Raw genomic sequence first — 19952 nt, forward strand, 5'->3', positions numbered from 1 at the left:
AAACTCTTATTATGTTCCAGGTACTGTACTAAGCACTGAGATGGATACAAGCAAATCGGGTTGGACACCATCTCTGTCCAAGTTGGGGCTCACATCTCACTCCCCATTTTTCAGATGAGGTAGCTGAGGCCCAGAGAAGTGAAGTGACTTGCCCAAGGTCACACTGCAGACAGGTACAAAGCAGGCGAGTGACAGAACTGCTATTAGAATGCCGTCTGATTCTCAGGCTCTTAGGCTCTTTTCACTGGACACTCTGAACAGAATTTGGTGAAAGCCTGCAACTCAGGTAGCAGAATTACCAACATTCTCTGCTACTCTCCCATCCTTCCCAACAGTATCCTCAGAGGAGCTCTCCTCCCTCCTCTCAATTGCTACTCCGGCCACCTGTGCTTCTGACCCCATTCCCTCTCATCTCATGAAATCTCGCGCTCCATCCCTTCTCCCCTCCTTAACTTCCATCTTCAACTGCTCAATCTCCACTGGTTCCTTCCCCTCTGCCTTCAAACATGCCCACTTCTCTCCCATCCTAAAAAAACCCCTCTCGACCCCACCTCACCTTCTAGTTATCGCCCCATCTCCCTCCTACCATTCCTTTCCAAACTCCTTGATCGAGTTGTCTACACGCGCTGCCTCGAATTCCTCAACACCAACTCTCTCCTCGACCCCCTCCAGTCTGGCTTCCGTCCCCTACATTCCACGGAAACCGCCCTCTCAAAGGTCACCAATGACCTCCTGCTTGCCAAGTCCAACGGCTCATACTCTATCCTAACCCTCCTCGACCTCTCAGCAGCCTTCGACACTGTGGACCACCCCCTTCTCCTCAACACGCTATCTAACCTTGGCTTCACAGACTCCGTCCTCTCCTGGTTCTCCTCTTATCTCTCCGGTCATTCATTCTCAGTCTCTTTTGCAGGCTCCTCCCCCCCTCCCATCCCCTTGCTGTGGGGGTTTCCTAAGTTTCAGTTCTCGGTCCCCTTCTGTTCTCGATCTACACTCACTCCCTTGGTGACCTCATTCGTTCTCATTGCTTCAACTATCATCTCTACGCTGATGACACCCAAATCTACATCTCTGCCCTTGCTCTCTCCCCCTCCCTCCAGGCTCTCGTCTCCTCCTGCCTTCAGGACATCTCCATCTGGATGTCTGCCCGCCGCCTAAAACTCAACATGTCGAAGACTGAACTCCTTGTCTTCCCTCCCAAACCCTGCCCTCTCCCTGACTTTCCCATCACTGTGGATGGCACTACCATCCTTCCCGTTTTACAAGCCCGCAACCTTGGTGTCATCCTCGACTCTGCTCTCTCATTCACCCCTCACATCCAAACCATCACCAAAACCTTCCAGTCTCAGCTCCGCAACATTGCCCAGATCCACCCTTTCCTCTCCATACAAACCGCTACCCTGTTCGTTCAAGCTGTCCTCCTATCCCGTTTGGACTACTGCATCAGCCTCCTCTCTGATCTCCCATCCTCGTGTCTCTCCCCACTTCAATCCATACTTCATGCCGATGCCCGGATTGTCTTTGTTCAGAAACGCTCTGGGCATGTTACTCCCCTCCTCAAAAATCTCCAGTGGCTACCAATGAATCTGCACATTAGGCAGAAATTCCTCACCCTGGGCTTCAAGGCTCTCCATCACCTCGCCCCCTCCTACCTCATCTCTCTTTTCTCCTTCTACAGTCCAGCCCGCACCCTCCGCTCCTTTGCCGCTAATCTCCTCACTGTGCCTCGTTCTTGCCTGTCCCGCCATCGACCTCCGGCCCACATCATCCCAATGGCCTGGAATGCCCTCCCTCCCAACATCCCCCAAGCTAACTCTCTTCCTCCCTTCAAGGCTCTACTGAGGGCTCACCTCCTCCAGGAGGCCTTCCCAGACTGAGCCCTTCCTTCCTCCTCCTCTCGTCCCCCTCTCCATCCCCCCATCTTACCTCCTTCCCTTCCCCACAGCACCAGTATATATGTATAAGTTTGTACGTATTCATTACTCTATTTATTTATTTTACTTGTACATATCTATTTAATTTTATTTTGTTAATATGTTTGGTTTTGTTCTCTGTCTCCCCCTTCTAGACTGTGAGCCCACTGTTGGGTAGAGACTGTCTCTATATGTTGCCAACTTGGACTTCCCAAGCACGTAGTACAGTGTTCTGCACACAGTAAGCTCTCAATAAATACGATTGATTGATTGATTGATTAAGCTGCCCTCCATCAGTGGAGGAGCAGGAGTTAAGAAACTGGACCTTGGTTGAAATAGTATGTCAAGCAATGAGCATCTTTGCAATCACTGTCTTTGCATAAACTCCCTGCAAATTCAGGAGTCGACTTCCTAGAAGATTCTGTATGTAGCTGCCAAATTCCACACTTAGTATGTGTCAGTCGGCAACATTGTGAACATTATAGAGAAAAGCATTGGTGCAATGGTTAACACCATTTGTGACAGCAAAGGGTGTCCTTAAACAGCTTTTATCCAGAACTCTGACTGCCGTTCCAACAGAGTATGACCATATGATGATAACAAATTTGGGAAAGCCAAACATGAGGAGGATGACTCCCAGGTCTTCATGATTTACAAAATCAAAAAAACCTTTGCATGGTCAATGAAGACCATGTATAGGGCCTATTTTGAAAGAATAGAATCAAGGTCAGTCATACAAACCATGAAAAGCAGCACAGCCGAGTGGCTAGAGCACAGGCCAGGGAGTTAGAAGTAAATGGGTCCTAATCCCGAGTCTGCCACTTGTGTGCTATGTGACCTTGGGCAAGTCATTTTACTTCTCCGCTTCAGTTACCTCATCTGTAAAATGGTGATGAAAACTGTGAGTCCCAAATGCGACAGGGACTGTGTCCAACCTAATTAGTTTGTAGCTTATATGCACCTCTGCACTCGGTACAGTGCCTGGGAGATAGTAAATTCTTAACAAATATCATGAAAAAATAAAAAACCCTAATTTCTGCTGTAATGCGGAGATTACAAGCTTATAGAACTCTACAACAAAGTACTTTCACATGACAGCTTATGTTCCAAACCTGTTGCCACACCTGAGGTTTATCTATGTCATCCAACAGATTACATTTTCTCTAAATTGATTAATGTATCTGAAGAACATCCCCAAATTTCCCAATGGTGTCCTATCCAAAACACTTAGAGAAATCACACATTATGGAGAAACAGAGCGCACTTGGGTTTATCTTGCTCTGAACTTCTGTCCTTAAAAAACTCTCATAACCTCACTTTGAAAATGACCCGTGTGACCAATTTAATCCCTGGTTCCCTAAGGAGAAACAAGGATTGTTTGGTTATTAACTTTCTGGTGGAGAGATGCTCTGAAGTTCAAGCGAGGGAGAGGCTGTCAGCACTGTGTTGAACAGATGAGAACCTGACTCTGCCCAGAATCCCTATTAATAGTGCTGGAATGATCTTTTCTTGGAAATGTCTGGAGCTTTTCTGGATTTGATCTGAATAGTTTCTTTTCCCAGGGATAGAGGATAGGAAAACACATGAAAAAATTATTACTGAAATTAAATCAGATAAAAAAAGATTTAAATCAGGGGGCTCTGATATTTCTTGGGAATTAAATCCATTTTGTAGTGAAGGAAAATCTGCGATGGCAAACTAGCAGAGAGAAGTTTCTTGGGGAAAGTGATCAACTTCCTCTGAATAACCTGATTCTTGGAGGGATGCATTTTCATTAACCACAATGATAATTTAATGCTCACAAATAGGCAAAAATCCGATATTATATCGTAATTAGTTGACTTAAAAACACCTTCTGAAGGCATCCTTCTCTTTTTAAAGAACATCAAAATTTCCTTTATTCATTCATTCATTCATTCAATCCTACTTATTGAGCACTTACTGTGTGCAGAGTACTGTACTAAGCACTTGGGAAGTACAAGGTGGCAACATATAGAGACGGTCCCTACCCAGCAGCTTGGATGTCATTTTTTATACTCATTCTCCTTTTGGAAAGATCCCATTGAAAAAGGAGTTGGTATTTCAAGTAGACCCTTTCCGTAACTCTGCCATAATTCCTAATCAGAATTGGCAACCGCTATAAAGGGTAAATGATTATGTCTCTGCCTAGCTACAATTTTGTAATAAAAGCTGTATGATTGCATACTGGTGTCCTGGAGAGTTTCCATAATTACTAGGCTCTTAAAGGTTTGTAAACATTCTTGAAATGGTAATCAAAATCTAAATTAAAGTTAAACACCGCAAAGTTTCTTCAAGATGTACCCTCTCTGATTCATTTAAACCAATGAACAAATTTGACTTCAGTAATTTGGGAATTTGAGGAAGGAGGAAAAACAAATCAACTCACTGAAGAGATTTTTGCAAGTTAAAGCCATATGTAGGATTTATAAATGGTCATTTTTTTAAAGGCTCAATTGAAAATTTCCATAGTGAACTTCAGAGTTTACAATAATATAACCTGTATGATCATCATCATTATCAGTGATATTTATTTAGAGCTTACTATGTATAGAGCACTATACTAAGCACTTGGGAGAGTACAATTCAACGGCACTGGTAGACACATTCCTTGCCCATGATGAGCCTACAGTCTAGATGGGGAGACAGACATTAGTATAAATAAATGATTCGTTATATATAATTTAAAGATATGTACATATCAACAAGAGATAGATCCCTCTGGCTCTGCTCTCATAATGGAAGTTATGTTGAGACTTGAGAAGGGAGAATAGGGATGTAATATCGCTGCCAGTCTGTGTTCACCAAAGATAGATAATTGCATTCAGCACTTGTGTGGAATTCCTGTAATTAGGCCTCAAAATACCAAGGAATCCGTGAAAAGATGGTGTCAGGGCTGTATAGATGGTCTTCCCAGGATTCTTTGAGGCATACTCTCCACTCACTTAAACTCATGCTTGAGGTGTTTCCTATATACCCGAGGCTAGCCATCTAGAGGTAATAGCATTGGACTGAATGTCAGTTGAGGTTCCATTCCCTGCTTCATCACTTGTTGCCTTGTGAACTTGGGAGAGTTAATTAATTTCTTCATGCCTGAATTTTCCCATCTGTAAAATGGGGATGAAATACCTGTCTTCCCTCCAGTTTGGACTGTGAGCCTCATATGGTACATGGACTTGGTCCCGTCCAATTGTCTTGCATCTACTCCAGCACTTGGAACATAGCAAATGCTTAATAAATAATTATCATTTTTTTAACATAGATTGAAACCTGTTGAACAATGAGAAACCAGAAAAAGTCAGAAGAGGAAATAGAGGGAAGAATCACATTCTAATTCTTTTGCAAGAGTAGGAGTTCACAGAGTGGGTAATGATAATATTTGTTTAATACTGTGTCAACCACTGTTCTAAGCTGTGGTAGATACAAGCTAATCAGGTTGGACACAGTTCCTTTCCCAGATGGGGCTCACAGTCTTATTCCCCATTTTGCAGGTAAGGTAAATGAGGTACAGAGAAGTTAAGAGAGTTACCCAAGGTCACACAGCAGACGTGTGGTGGAGCCAGGATTAGAACTCAGGTCCTTCTGACTCCCAGACCCGTGCTCAATCCATTAGGCCATGCTTACTCCCATGGCCATCTTCTGTCCCTATTACCCCCAAGCATAAACACACACACGAACACACACACACACACACACACACACACACACACACACACGCAGAACCCCTTTGTAGGTGCTGAACTCCCTATCTTATCAGAACTGTGGGAATAGGTGAGAAAAAATTAAGCTATTGCAACATCGTTTTAATTCCATGTAGTTGTTCAGTGACTCTGCAGGATCGAAAACTTTCTCCAGTCAAAGTGAGCATCAACTTCTCCCATCACTATTGTCTGAAAGTGAAAACTTGGGCTTCTTTGACTTCCCTCTATATCCAAGCACAGATATCGAACCAAATGTGATCAAATAGCAGTATCTTCCCTAAGTATGCTTCTTTATTAATTCTTCTAATATCCCCCAAACTGTAGGAACATTTTTCTTCTGAATTTAAATATTCATTTCTCAGTAGAGGAGAGATGCTGAAGCCACTGGCTGCAGGAAACAATACTGGAATGGCCAACTTGATCCTCATGGGCAAGACAGATTCTCCAAGAACCCAACTGGTCCTTTTCATGGTATTTCTATCTATCTGATTTCTGTGGTGGGGAACCTAGGGCTGATCCTGAAAATCCATCAAGACTCTCAGCTTCACAGCCCCATGTATTTTTTCCTGTGTGGTTTGTCTTTTGTTTATCTGAGTTACTCCACAGCCATTACTCCCAAAACTTTAGATAATTTATTAACATCCAGAAAGAAAAACTCATTCATTGGCTGCTTTGCCCAAATGTATTTTTTCATTTCTTTGACAGGAACAGAATATTTTCTCCTCTCTGCAATGGCATATGATCGTTGTGTAGCTACCTGTAACCCACTGCTTTATTCCAATGTTATGTCCTCAAGAGTATGGATGTGGCTTATGGTTGGGTCACATGGAGTTGCTTTTACAAACTCCCTGATAGTTCTTCTGTTCATAGCTAGGTTGCCATTTTGCAACTCAAATGCAATTCAACATTTTTTATGTAATACCTCACCAATCTTGGTTTTGTGCTACACTGACACACACAACACGGAAATGATGATCTTTATCTTAGCAGGCTCCACCCTTGCAATGTCTCTGATAATGATTACAGTATCTTACATGGCTATTATCTCTTCCAATTTGAAGATCAACTCCACTGTGGGAAGAAAAAAAGCTTTCTCCACCTGTGCTTCCCACCTCACGGGAGTCACCATCTTCTATGGGACTTTAAATCTTTACATACCTAAAACCAAGTAAATCTTACTCCATGGGTAAGGACCAGGTGGCTTCTGTTTTCTGCACCATCGTGGTCCCCATGTTGAAACCCCTTATCTACAGCCTGAGAAGTAAAGAAGTGAAAAATGCTACGTGCAGAGTGCTTCGTCTGTGCCCTTCCTGACTGGAAGCAGGACAACAGGCAGAAGTCACTCGCTGTAGAACCAAGGGGAAGTCATCAGGGTGGAAACCTGGGAAGAGGGCTCTGGTCCAGGACTTCAAGCCCAGACTCTCTGTGTGGCCTTCTCACTCCCTCTGGTCCTCACCGCAGGCCTTCCCTCCATCGTTCTCTTCTGGAGCTCCTGCCGGTGTGGTCCGAGTCCCACGACCACCACCACCTCCAGGTGCTACACCTGATCCCTCCAGGGTGGCCCAAGCAGGGTTCAAACAACCTTAGGACCAGATCATTCATTCATTCAATCATATTTATTGAGCGCTTACCGTCCGCAGAGCACAGTACTAAGCGCTTGGGAAGTACAAGTTGGCAACGTATAGCAACGGTCCCTACCCAAAAATGGGCTCACAGTCTAGAAGGGGGAGACAGACAAGAAAACAAAACATGTGATCAGGTGTCGTCATCAGAATAAATAGAGGTGAAGCTAGATGCACATCATTGACAGAATGAATAGAATAGTAAATATGTACAAGTAATTTAAATAGAGTAATAAATCTGTACAAACATATATACCAGTGCTTTGGGGAGGGGGAAGGAGGTAGGGCAGGGGGGATGGGGAGGGGGAGAGGAAAAAGGGGGCTCAGTCTGAGAAGACCTCCTGGAGGAGGTGAGCTCTCAATAGGGTTTTGAAGGGAGGAAGAGAGCTAGCTTGGCAGATGTGTGGAGGGACGGCATTCCAGGCCAGGGGGAGGACGAGGGCCAGAGATTGACGGCTGGACAGGTGAGATCGAGGCACAGTGAGGAAGTTAGCGACAGAGGAGTGGAGGGTGCAGGATGGGCTGTAGAAGGAGAGAAGGGAGGTGAGGTAGGAGGGGGCGAGGTGATGGAGAGCCTTGAAGCTGAGAGTAAGGAGTTTTTGCTTGATGCATAGGTTGACTGGTAGCCACTGGAAATTTTTGAAGAGAGGAGTAACATGCCCAGAGCATTTCTGCGCAAAGTTGATCCAGGTAACAGTGTGAAGTATAGACTGAAGTGGGTAGAAACAGGAGGATGGAAGATCAGAGAGGAGGCTGAGGCAGTAATCCAGTCGGGATTGGATGAGAGATTGAATCAGCAGGGTAGTTGTTTGGATGGACAGGAAAGGGTGGATGTTGGTGATGTTGCGGAGGTGAGACCGGCAGGTTTTGGTGACAGATTGGATGTGAGGGGTGAATGAAAGAGTGGAGTCGAGGATGACACCAAGTTTGCGGGCTTGTGAGACGGAAGGATGGTAGTGCCAACAACAGAGATGGGAAAGTCAGGGAGAGGGGAACGGTTTGGGAGGGAAAACAAGGAGTTCAGTCTGGGACATGTTGAGTTTTAGGTAGCGGGCAGACATCCAGTTGGAGATGTCCTGAAGGCAGGAGGAGATGCAAGCCTGGTGAGAGGGAGGGAGAGCAGGGGCAGAGATGTAGATTTGGGTGTCATCAGCGTAGAGATGATAGTTGAAGCCATGGGAGCGAATGAGTTCACCAAGGGAGTGAGTGTAGATAGAGAACAGAAGGGGACCAAGAACTGACCCTTGAGGAGCCCCTACAGTACGGGGATGGGAGGGGGGAGGAGGTGCCCACAAAGGAGACTGAGAATGAATGGCCAGAGAGATGAGGAGAATCAGGAGAGGATGGAGTCTGTGAAGCCAAGGTTGGATAGCGTGTTGAGGAGAAGGGGGGACCTTCCCTGGCTCAAAGGAGCGGGGAGCTGGGGTAGCCTTATTACTTCATCCGGTCCTAGAAAGGAGAACACCAGCAAGGACCCTCAGGTCACAGCCTCCATCTCCTCAGACTTGTGTCCAGGGCTGTTCGGAAGAATCCAGCATCCCCAAAACCTCCAATAGGAAGATCCAAGAATGTGGGGAACAGGAGGCCCAGGGCATTCATCACTATCCCCTCCTCATGGTATCCTTCACCCCAGAAACTCCAAAAAGCAAAACCTTAGCCTAGAATGACTTGACTGTGAAATTCATTCAGTGGGGCCACAGGTAGGCAATGTATTATGTGACAAAATGATGGGGACAGTCTTGTTGAATGACGGCAATAGAGGTGTGCTGCATAAGCCTTTTCTTGTAAAATTCATTGTCTTCTAGATTAGTCCCCACTCAAGATGATTTCCTCCAACTGCTATGCTCCTTATTAGTTCCTTGACCTTCTTCTTCATGTTCTATATGATGATAATGATGACGACGATGATGATGATGATGATAATGGAATTTGTTTAACACTAGCAATGTTCTAAGGGCTGGGTGGACACATGGTTAACAGGTTGGATGTCCCTCGTAGGGTTCACAATCTTATTCCCTATTTTACAGATAAGGTAACTGAGGCACAGAGAAGTCAAGTGACTTGCCTACAGTCACACAACTGACGAGTGACAGAGCTGGGATTAGAACTGAGGTCTTTTTGACTCCCAAACCCAAAAGGGGTCTTCTGCCACTGCCTCCAATGTTTATGGGTGACTACCTTTCCTGAAGAGTAGCATCTAGGGGCCTGTCTTGCCTACCTCTTAGGTGTGAGTCCTGTGTGGAGCAGGTTAGCTTGATTGTCCTGTGTCTGCCCCAGGGTTTAAAGCATTCTTATAATAGGAACATAATCTCACTGCAAGAATACTTCAGTCTATAAATACGAATGCTAATAAGGGAGCATGCTTGAAATTGATAAAAAATTGTCAGGGGTGAGGAGAGAATTGACTATAACATTGTTATTGATCAGATATATATCTTCTTTGTATTGTTGGGCAAGTCACTTATCTTCTCTATGCCTCAGTTACCTCATCTGTAAAATGGGGATTAAGATTCAGCCCCAGGTGGGATATGAACTGTGTCCAAACTAATTAGCTTGTATCTACCCTAGTGAATAGTTCAGTGCCTGGCGCATAGTAAGTGCTTAACAAATACCATTAAAATGCTGAAACTATAAAAATGAAGGGTATTCAATGAAGTTGAAGTTGTTCATTCCTAGACAAGTGAAAATCAGTGATGTCAAGGGAAACATTTACAGATGATTGAGGGCTCAAGGAGGATTTCTACATATGCATGTGCTTGGTCTGGAGGAATTATTAGGAGAGATATTAGATGTTGGGAGGACAATCCATATGGGTAAATTAAAAAGAAGCAATCATTGTTCTGTTCCAATCAATCAATCAAACGTATTTATCAAGTGTTAACTGTGTGCAGAATAATGTACTAGGAACTTGGGAGAAGACAATATAAAAGAGTTGGTAGTCAAATTCCCTGCTCACACTGAGCTCATAGTCCAGAATCTATTCCTCCAACTACCTTTGGGAGCCACTATGTGGGAGAGAATACCAAGTTCGAGAGACCACTGGAATTTGTCAACATGGCTTTTTTGTCTAATTAATGTAATAATTGTAAGGAAACAAAACAAAAAACCACTTTTAAAGGCAATCATCATCCATTTCTTTCTCAAATGATATTTCTGTTGCTGTATAATTAAGTATTATAGTTTATAAATGCTCAGCATGTCAACATGTAACTGGTCAAATATATTTATACTTTTCCAACAGAAATAAATACCCAAAAGCATTTGGCTAAATACTCCTGTAATCTGCTCCCACTCAGTGGTACAAAATTAAGCCTATTACAGCACACAACACCTTAATAGGCTACTTGAATTTCTCCAATAAGCTTTGGACACCTTCTGGCCCCCCTTGTTTATATGTTATTAGAAAGAAACTCTTATATCAGTCTATTTTCTAGATGAATCAATTCATATTAAGCCTTAATAATTTCCCAATCTAGTCTGAACTGGTTGAATCAGATGTCTCTTCAACCGAATCCACCAGAATCGACTTAATTCTTGAAGAGCTTCTTGGGGAGTTTGAGGAAGTCGAGGAGGGGGTTCTATAGGATTTGTAGTGGGAGGGAGTTCCAGGTAGAGAGAAAAACATGAGAAAGCGATCCCTAGCAGAAGAGACAAGAATGAAGTACCATCTGGGAGAAGTGAAGAGTATTAGTTAGGTGTAGTGGGAAAAGAGAATGGATAATTAGGAAGGACAGAGTTTACTGAGTGCTGTAAAGCCAGTGATTAGGAGTTCATACTTGATGTGGAAAGGACTGGAAAACCACTGGAGGTTTTTGAGGAGTGGAGAGATGTGGCAGAACAACTTATCATAAAGATCAACATTTTAGAGTACTAATGTGACCTGATGGATAGAACACTGGTCTGGGAGTCAGAAGGACCTGAGTTCTAATCCCTATCCCTGCCCTTAGCTTGCAGTGTGACCTTGGGCAAGTCACTTTACTTCTTTGAGACTCGGTTACCACATTGGTAAAAAGGGGATTAAGATTGTGAGCCCACGGTGGGACGTGAATTGTGTCCAACCTGATTAGCATGTATCTAGCCCAGCACTTAGAATAGTGCCTGCATCTATACTCATAGTGAGCACTTAACAAATGCAACAAAAAAATATGCTGGGCTCAGAGTGAAATCTGGATAGGACAGGAGAGAGACTAATGCAGCTGTCAATCCATGAGTGTTTTTCTGAGAGGGAATATCTTGCAAGCTAGGCCTTCCCAGACTGAGCCCCCCTTTTTCCTCTCCTCCTCTTCATCTCCCCCATCCTACCTCTTTCCCCTCCCCACAGCGCCTGTAAACATGCTTGTACAGATTTATTACTCTAGTTAACTTGTACATATTTAATATTATATTTATTTTGTTAATGATGTGCATTTAGCTTTAATTCTATTTGTTCTGATGACTTGACACCTGTCCACATGTTTTGTTTTGTTGTCTGTCTCCCCCTTCTAGACTGTGAGCCCGTTGTTGGGTAGGGACCATCTCCATATGTTGCCAACTTGTACTTTCCAAGCGCTTAGTACAGTGCTGTACACACAGTAAGTGCTCAATAAACACGATTAAAAAAGAGCACAGTTACTAAAGAATCATCCCAATCATCACAAGCATTTACTAAATTTAGAGGCACTGAATTAAGCACTGGTGAGATTTTGTTATGGAAGAGAATAATAATAATAACTGTGGTATTTGTTAAGTGCGTACTATGTGCCAGGCACTGTACTAAGCACTGCCGTGGATAGAAGCAAATCAGGTTGGACACAGTCCCCTTCCCATGTGGGGCTCACAGTCTTCATCCTCATTGTGCAGATAAGGTAATTGAGGCATATAAAAGTGAAGTGACTTGCCCAAGGTCACAAAGCAGACAGGTGACGGTGCCAGGATTGGAATCCATGTCCTTCTGACTTCCAGGCCTGTGCTCTCCACTAGACCACACTATCAAGTGATTGTACAATTGACTAACATGGTCTCTGACCCTAGTTTGGGGGAGATAATAAGTATGGATCCTCTCAGGGTCATACCTGGAGAGTTTCCAGTACTCTACCAGTCTTGACTACTGGAGGGAGAGTCAAGCAGAGGCATACTCATTTCATTCCTAGCTTGGGCAGTAGATAGTGAGTGGAAGGTAATCTGCTACAAGTCAAAACTCACCTGTGCTGGGCAGCAGAAGCATGGGAGAGAGTAGAAGGCAGAAAGTCATTTAGTGTGTGGAAGGAGGCAATGGTAAACCACGTCCATATTTTTTACCAAGAAAGCTTTATGGATATACTACCAGAATGATTGCACATGGAAGTGGGGCCATCTGGGAGAGATGTATCTATGGCATATACTATGGGGTCAGACATGACTCGACAGCATAAGACAGACAGGAGAATAAGTATGGAGAAAATACATCAGTGACTCAGAAAAACAGGCTAAAGTTCAATAGTATAACACTGGATGGAAAGAGGGAAAACTAACTGTCCAGTGGCCAATGGCCTTTATCGTGAAATGCCCCAATGAGAGGAAGACTGAAGTGCATTTTCAGGAGTCTATTTAGCCACAGCAAGGGCTATGTTGACTCAAACGCTTTACGGGTGGTTGTTGAATGGAGCACCTCCCTTCACTGTCAAAATCTTAGGTGCCTTCACTTCAAAACCAGGGGCTCGGAATTTATGTGAAGTAAGGTGAATTGGGGAAATCCATTAGTGCATTTTTGTCAGGGTATAGGCAGGGCCAAGAGGGTCCTAGGCTGCCACAGTGTGGATCGCAAAAGTCGAATTCCTCAACACCAACTCTCTCCTCGAACCCCTCCAGTCTGGCTTCCGTCCCCTATATTCCTCGAAAACTGCCCTCTCAAAGGTAACCAAGGACCTCCTGCTTGCCAAATCCAACGGCTCATACTCTATCCTAATCCTCCTCGACCTCACAGCTGCCTTCGACACTGTGACCACCCGCTTCTCCTCAACACGCTATCCAACCTAGGCTGCACAGACTCCATCCTCTCCTGGTTCTTCTCCTCTTATCTCTCCTGACGTTCATTCTCAGTCTCTTTTGCAGGCTCCTTCTCCCCCTCCCATCCCCTTGCTGTGGGGGTTCCCCAAGGTTCAGTTTCTTGGTCCCCTTCTGTTCTCGCTCAACACTCACTCCCTTGGTGACCTCATTCGCTCCACGGCTTCAGCTATCATCTCTACGCTGATAATACCCAAATTAAATCTCTGCCCCTGCTTTCTTCCCCCTCTCTCCGGGCTCGCATCTCCTCCTGCCTTCAGGACATCTCCATCTGGATGTCTGCCCGCCACCTAAAACTCAACATGTCCAAGACTGAACTCCTTGTCTTCCTCCTCCCAAACCCTGCCCTCTCCCTGACTTTCCCATCATTGTGTTGACGGGCAGTACCATCCTTCCTGTCTCACAAGCCCGCAACCTTAGTGTCATCCTCAACTCTGCTCTCTCATTCACCCCTCACATCCAAACCATCACCAAAACCTGCCAGTCTCAGCTCCACAGCAATGCCAAGATCCGCCCTTTCCTCTCCATCCAAACCACTACCCTGCTTATTCAAGCTCTCATCCTATCCCGTCTGGACTACTGCATCAGCCTTCTCTCTGATCTCCCATCCTCGTGTCTCTCCCCACTTCAATCCATACTTCATGCTGCTGCCCGGATTGTCTTTGTCCAGAAACGCTCTGGGCATGTTACTCCCCTCCTCAAAAAATCTCCAGTGGCTACCAATCAATCTGCACATCAGGAAGAAACTCCTTACCCTCGGCTTCAAGGCTCTCCATCACCTCGCCCCTTCCTACCTCACCTCCCTTCTCTCCTTCTACAGCCCAGCCTGCACCCTCCACTCCTCTGCTGCTAATCTCCTCACCATCCCTCGTTCTCGCCTGTCCCGCCATCGATCCCCGGGCCACGTCATCTCCCGGGACTGGAATGCCCTCCCTCTGCCCATCTGCCAAGCTAGCTCTCTTCCTCCCTTCAAGGCTCTACTGAGAGCTCACCTCCTCCAGGAGGCCTTCCCAGACTGAGCCCCTTCCTTCCTCTCCCCCTCGTCCCCCTCTCCATTCCCCCATCTTACCTCCTTCCCTCCCCCACAGCACCTGTATATATGTATATATGTTTTGTACAAATTTATTACTCTATTCATTTATTTATTTATTTAATTTATTGTACATATCTATTTTATTTATTTTATTTTGTTAGTATGTTTGGTTTTGTTCTCTGTCTCCGCCTTCTAGACTGTGAGCCCACTTTTGGAGTAGGGAACTGTCTCAATATGTTGCCAACTTGTACTTCCCAAGCGCTTAGTACAGTGCTCTGCACACAGTAAGTGCTCAATAAATACGATTGATGATGATGATTGATTTGATTGATTGATCGTTCTCTCCTCCCCACCCCATCAGTCAGTCATTCAGTCATTCACATTTATTGAGCACTTGGCTATGTGCACAGCTTTGTACTAAGGACTTCAGAGGGTACACTATAACAAGCACATTCCCTGGCCCACAGCAAACGTACCATCTATAAGGGGGAGACAGACATTAATATGAGATAAATTTATTACAGATAGGTACATAAGTTCTATGGGGCTGGTAGGAGGGAATGAATAAAGAAAGAAGTCAGGGTGATTCAGAAAGGGAGTCGAAGAGAAGGAAAAGAGGGGTTTAGTTAGGGAAGAGATGTACCTCCAATAAGGCTTTGAAATGGGGAAGAGTAACTGTCTATCAGATAAGAGGAGGGAGGGATTTTCCAGGCCAGAGGCGGAATGTGGGGAGTGAGATAGATGAGATCGAGGTACAGTGAATAGGTTAGCATTAGAGGACTGAAGTGTAGCTGGGGGACCTCCACCACTGCTACCGACCACCTCCGGTGGTGGTGGGGAAAGGGGAAGGAACAGGAGGAGGAAAGTGCATAATTTTCTCAGAGGCAAATGCCACAGTGAATGGAAATTGGAGGCTTTTGATTCAGAATTAAACATTTATAACCCCCATGTAATAGCATCGGCGTGACGATACAACATATACAGCATGCTACAGCATATTGTAATGAGTAGGGAATTCAAAATAAAATATTCAACCAATCAATCAATCATATTTATTGAACGTTTACTGTGTGCAGAGCACTGTACTAAGGGCTTAGGGGAGTACAATAAAACAGGGTTGGTATTCTCATTTCCTGTCCACAATGGCCTCACAGTCTAAAATGATGAAATAAAATAAAACTAAAACACAAGAGTCCATTGCACCCAACACTTGAGGAAGCCTCAACTTTCAATGGGAAAGATATTTTTAGGCATATTAAAGTGTAATAGAGAAGCAGGGTGGCTTAGTGGCAAGACACGGGCTTGGGAGTGAGAGGTTGTGGGTTCTAATCTCGGCTGCGGCACTTGTCTGCTGTGTGATCTTGGGCAAGTCACTTAACTTCTCTGTGTGTCAGTTACCCCACATGTAAAATGGGGATTAAGACTGTGAGCCCCACGTGGGACAAGCTGATTACCTTGTATCTACCCCAGGGCTTAGAACAGTGCTTGGCATGTAGTAAGCACTTAACAAATACCATCATCATTATTATTATTAATACAGAACCCTGAAATTGTTTGGAAAGTTCTTTTAAGCGGTTCATTCAAATACAATTCACTCTTTAGTTCTGCAGTTAAAAGATCCATCTCTAAGTCCTAAAGACTTGACCTCTTCTGAGTTTCCCTATCTCCCGTAAGTCATGATTTCAGTGAATGTTTGATGGATTAAAGAGAGGAGGAGTTGGGGTTGGGGGTAATCTTTCATTAACACTGCTTGAAAGGTTAGTGAGGGGCTGGGGTAGGGAGGGCAGAGTTAAAAACACCTTATCTTCTGAGGGAAGGAAGAGGAGGGACAGAACAAATTTGTGTGACTTACAAATCAAAAAGACAATTTTTCTCCATGTGCCAGTCGTATTTAGAACGTTGACTTCACATCATTCATGTTGGAAAAGTAGTCATTCCTTTTGAAATGTGCTTAGCTCTCTCTAAAATTACCTACTTGAGTATAGACTTAAATGTCCATCGTGGTACTAGAAGCTTGTGGCTATACTCAGGAAATATGAAATTCAGTTGTTTGAGACAGACCGAAAATGAAAATAAACTTGTGTGAATAATTACATCAAAATCGAATAGGTAATCCCTTAGGGTTAATGAAAAAGGGGGCTCCTAAACCTGTATACTGTCACTGCTGGTTTTTCTTGCCACTGTTAAAATTATTCAATGCTCATTCAGCTCACCTAAAACTGATAACTGGGACCTGCATTAATATGTCACTCTGTATCTTTCCATTTGACCCAAGTATAAATTCTCCTATGCATAGAATTTAGTGATGTTATCTAATTAAGTTGTTATCCCCAATGATGGAAGAATTGTCTGATAATACCTTGTATTTTTTATATAGCATTTTTTCCCAAGGTATTTTCACATTAATTTTGTTCGTAACCATTTCAATGTGGTGGAGTCTGATATTATTATTCCCATTATACAATATCAGGAAACCAAGTCATAGAGAGACTTGCCCAAGGTCACTCAGCAGGTCAGAAACAGAGCTGGGTCCAGAGGCTTGTTCATCATATTTCTGGATCTTTGCTTTTTCTGCTGCACCACACTGCCTCACATTTGAAAGTAATAATAATAATGATGGCATTTGTTAAGCGTTTACAATGTGCAAGGCACTATTCTAAGCGCTGGGGGGGATACAAGGGTGATCAGTTTGTACCACGTGGGGGTCACAGTCTTAATCCCCATTTTACAGATGAGGTAACTAAGGCTCAGAGAAGTTAAGTGACATGCCCAAGGTCACACAACAGACATGTGGTGGAGCCGGGATTTGAACCCATGACCGCTGACTCCAAAGCCCGTGCTCTTTCCACTGAGCCACGCCGCTTCTCAAACTGGAATAATGAGAATCCTTCCAGGGGATACTTTCTTTGTTGCTGGCTTCTGGCTCATATTTGATTAGAAAAGCCCTTTATTTTAATCTAGAAGAAAAATAAACTGACTATTCAGTAAAACTGAATATAAAACGGCACTTTCATAATCTTTTCGAAAGTCAGGGAATGACAACCAAGAAATTATTTTGTTGGTGCAATGTATTAGGGGAATCGGGGATCTATTGCCATTAGCAAGAAGAATAAAAGAAAGTAAACGGAAGATAGGTAGATAGATGGACAGATCCTATCCAAAGTCAAATTCAAAAACTCTTGTTTCAGGTAAGGATGAATCAGACATGACTAATGCACTTGCAAGTAATAAATAGTCAAAATGACCTAAGTGACTTTCCCCATCCATCCCAGAAGCACAAAACATTGTTCTGTAATGATTAAAACTCTGCTTGGGGGCATGGAAAGAGATTGGAGAGGGAGGAACAGAAAGCCCTGGAAAACAGAGGAATTCGATCTTGGGGGTGCATGAACTACAACTATAAGGCAATGATAGGATCTTTTTAAAAAGTGACTTTTGCCTTTACGACTTTTCCAGTCACTGTTTTTTCAACTAGGAAAAAAACTTAACATTTTAGAAGCAGAGTTCCTTTTCAATCATTCATTCAATTGGTATAAATTGAGCACTTACTGTGTGCAGAGCCACTGTATTAAGCACTTGGGAAATACAAGTTGACAACATATAGAGACAGTCCCAACTCAACAACGGGCTCACAATCTAGAAGGGGGAGACAGACGACAAAAAAAAAAACAGGTAGACAGGTGTCAAAATCAACCTAACAAAGAAAATTATAGCTATATGCACATCATTAATAAAATTAAATAGAATAATAAATATGTACAAATAAAGGTGAATAGAGTAATAAATCTGTACAAATATAAAGAAGAGCTTTGAGGAGGGAAAAAAAGTAGGGCGGGGCAATGGGGGAAGAGGAGAGGAAAAAAGAGGGCTCAGTCTTGGAAGGCCTCCTGTAGGAGGTGAAATCTCAGTAAGGCTTTGAAAGGAGGAAGAGAGCTAGCTTGGTGGATGTGTGGAGGGAGGGCATTCCAGGCCAGGGAAGGACGTGGGCCAGGCCTCGACGGTGGGACAGGTGAGAACGAGGCACAGTGAGGAGGTTAGTGGCAGAGGAGTGGAGGGTGCAGGCTGGGCTGTAGAAGGAGAGAAGGGAGGTGAGGTAGGAGGGGGGCGTGGTGATGAAGAGCCTTGAAGCTAAGAGTGAGGAGTTTTTGCTTGATTTGTAGGTTGACAGGCAACCTCTGGAGATTTTTGAGGAGGGGAGTGACATGCCCAGAGCGTTTCTGTACAAAGATAATCGGGGCATCAGAGTGAAGTATAGACTGAAGTTAGGAGAGACAGGAGGGTGGGAGATAATAGAGGAGGCTGAAGCAGTGAATCCAGTCGGGATAGGATGAGAGATTGACTCAGGAAAGGAAGCGGTTTGGATGGAGAGGAAAGGGTGGATATTGGCAATGCTGTGGAGGTGAGACCTGCAGGTTTTGGTGACAGATTTGGATGTGTGGGGTGAATGAAATAGTGGAGTCGAGGATGACACCAAGGTTGTGGCTTGTGAGATGGGAAGGATGGAAGTACCATCCACAGTGACGGGAAAGTCAGGGAGAGGGATGGGGTTTGGGAGGGAAGAAGAGGAGTTCAGTCTTGGACATACTGAGTTTTAGATGGCAGGCAGACAACCAGATGGAGATGTCCTGAAGGCAGAAGGAGATATGAGCCTGGAGGGAGGGAGAGAGAGCAGTGGCAGAGATGTAGATTTGGGTGTCATCAGCAGAAAGATGACAGCTGAAGCCGGGGGGAACGAATGAGTTTCACCAAGGGAGAGAGAACAGAAGGGGAACCAAGAACTGACCCTTGAGGAACCCCTACAGTAAGGCGATGGCAGGGGGAGGAGGAGCCTGTAAAGGAGACTGAGAATGAATGGTCAGAGAGATAAGAGGAGAACTAGGAGAGGATGGAGTCTGTGAAGCCAAGGTTGTAAAGCGTGTTCAGAAGAAGGGGGTGATCCACAGTGTTGGAGGCAGCTGAGAGGTCTAGAAGGATTAGGATGGAGTAGGAACCATTGGATCTGGCAAGAAGGTGGTGATTGGTGACCTTTGAGAGGGCAGCTTTGAAAGAGTGTAGAGGACAGAAGCCAGCTTGTAGGGGGGTCAAGGAGGGAGTTGGCATTGAGGAATTCGTGGCAGGAGTGTAGACGACTCATTCTAGGAGTTTGGAAAGGAAGGGTAAGAAGTAGATGTGGCAATAACTAGAAGGGGGAGGTGGGGTCAAGAGGGAGAGTTTTTAGGATGGGGAAATGTGAGTATGTTTGAAGGCAGAGGGGGAAGGAAGAAGTGGAGAGTGGAGCGGTTGAAGATGTAATTTAAGGAGGGGAGGAGGGGGAGGGAGGGGGAGGAGGGGGGAGGAGGGAAGGGGCTAGAGTTTCCTTTAGATGAGGGGGGAATGGGGTCCTAAAGCCCAGGTGAATGGAGTAGTACTTGAAAGGAGGGAGGAGATCTCATCTGAAGATACTACTGTGAAGGATGGGGAGAGTAGCGGAGAGCATTGAAAGTCGGGGGGGTTGGAGAAGGGGAAGGGGTGACTGGGAGCTCAGACCTGATGGAGTTAATTTTACTAATGAACTAGGAAGGTCAGATCACTGGGAGTGAGGGGTGAAGGAAGGGGAGGAATGGGGGCCTCAGAAGGGAGTTTAAATCATCTGACGGGGATGATT

At 44.6% G+C, this 19952-nt stretch overlaps 1 non-coding gene and 1 pseudogene across 1 annotated transcript; both read left to right on the forward strand.

The window, feature by feature from the left end:
- The first annotated feature begins 2559 nt into the window (after positions 1 to 2559).
- LOC119921330 lies at positions 2560 to 10688 on the forward strand (annotated as a pseudogene).
- A 1599-nt stretch (positions 10689 to 12287) lies between these two features.
- Positions 12288 to 12425, forward strand: LOC119921481. Its single transcript, XR_005448519.1, has one exon. It is a non-coding gene; the product is annotated as a small nucleolar RNA SNORA7 (small nucleolar RNA).
- Positions 12426 to 19952: the final 7527 nt, after the last annotated feature.

The sequence above is a fragment of the Tachyglossus aculeatus genome (assembly GCF_015852505.1).
Source record: "Tachyglossus aculeatus isolate mTacAcu1 chromosome 12 unlocalized genomic scaffold, mTacAcu1.pri SUPER_6_unloc_2, whole genome shotgun sequence".
NCBI classification, from domain to species: domain Eukaryota; kingdom Metazoa; phylum Chordata; class Mammalia; order Monotremata; family Tachyglossidae; genus Tachyglossus; species Tachyglossus aculeatus.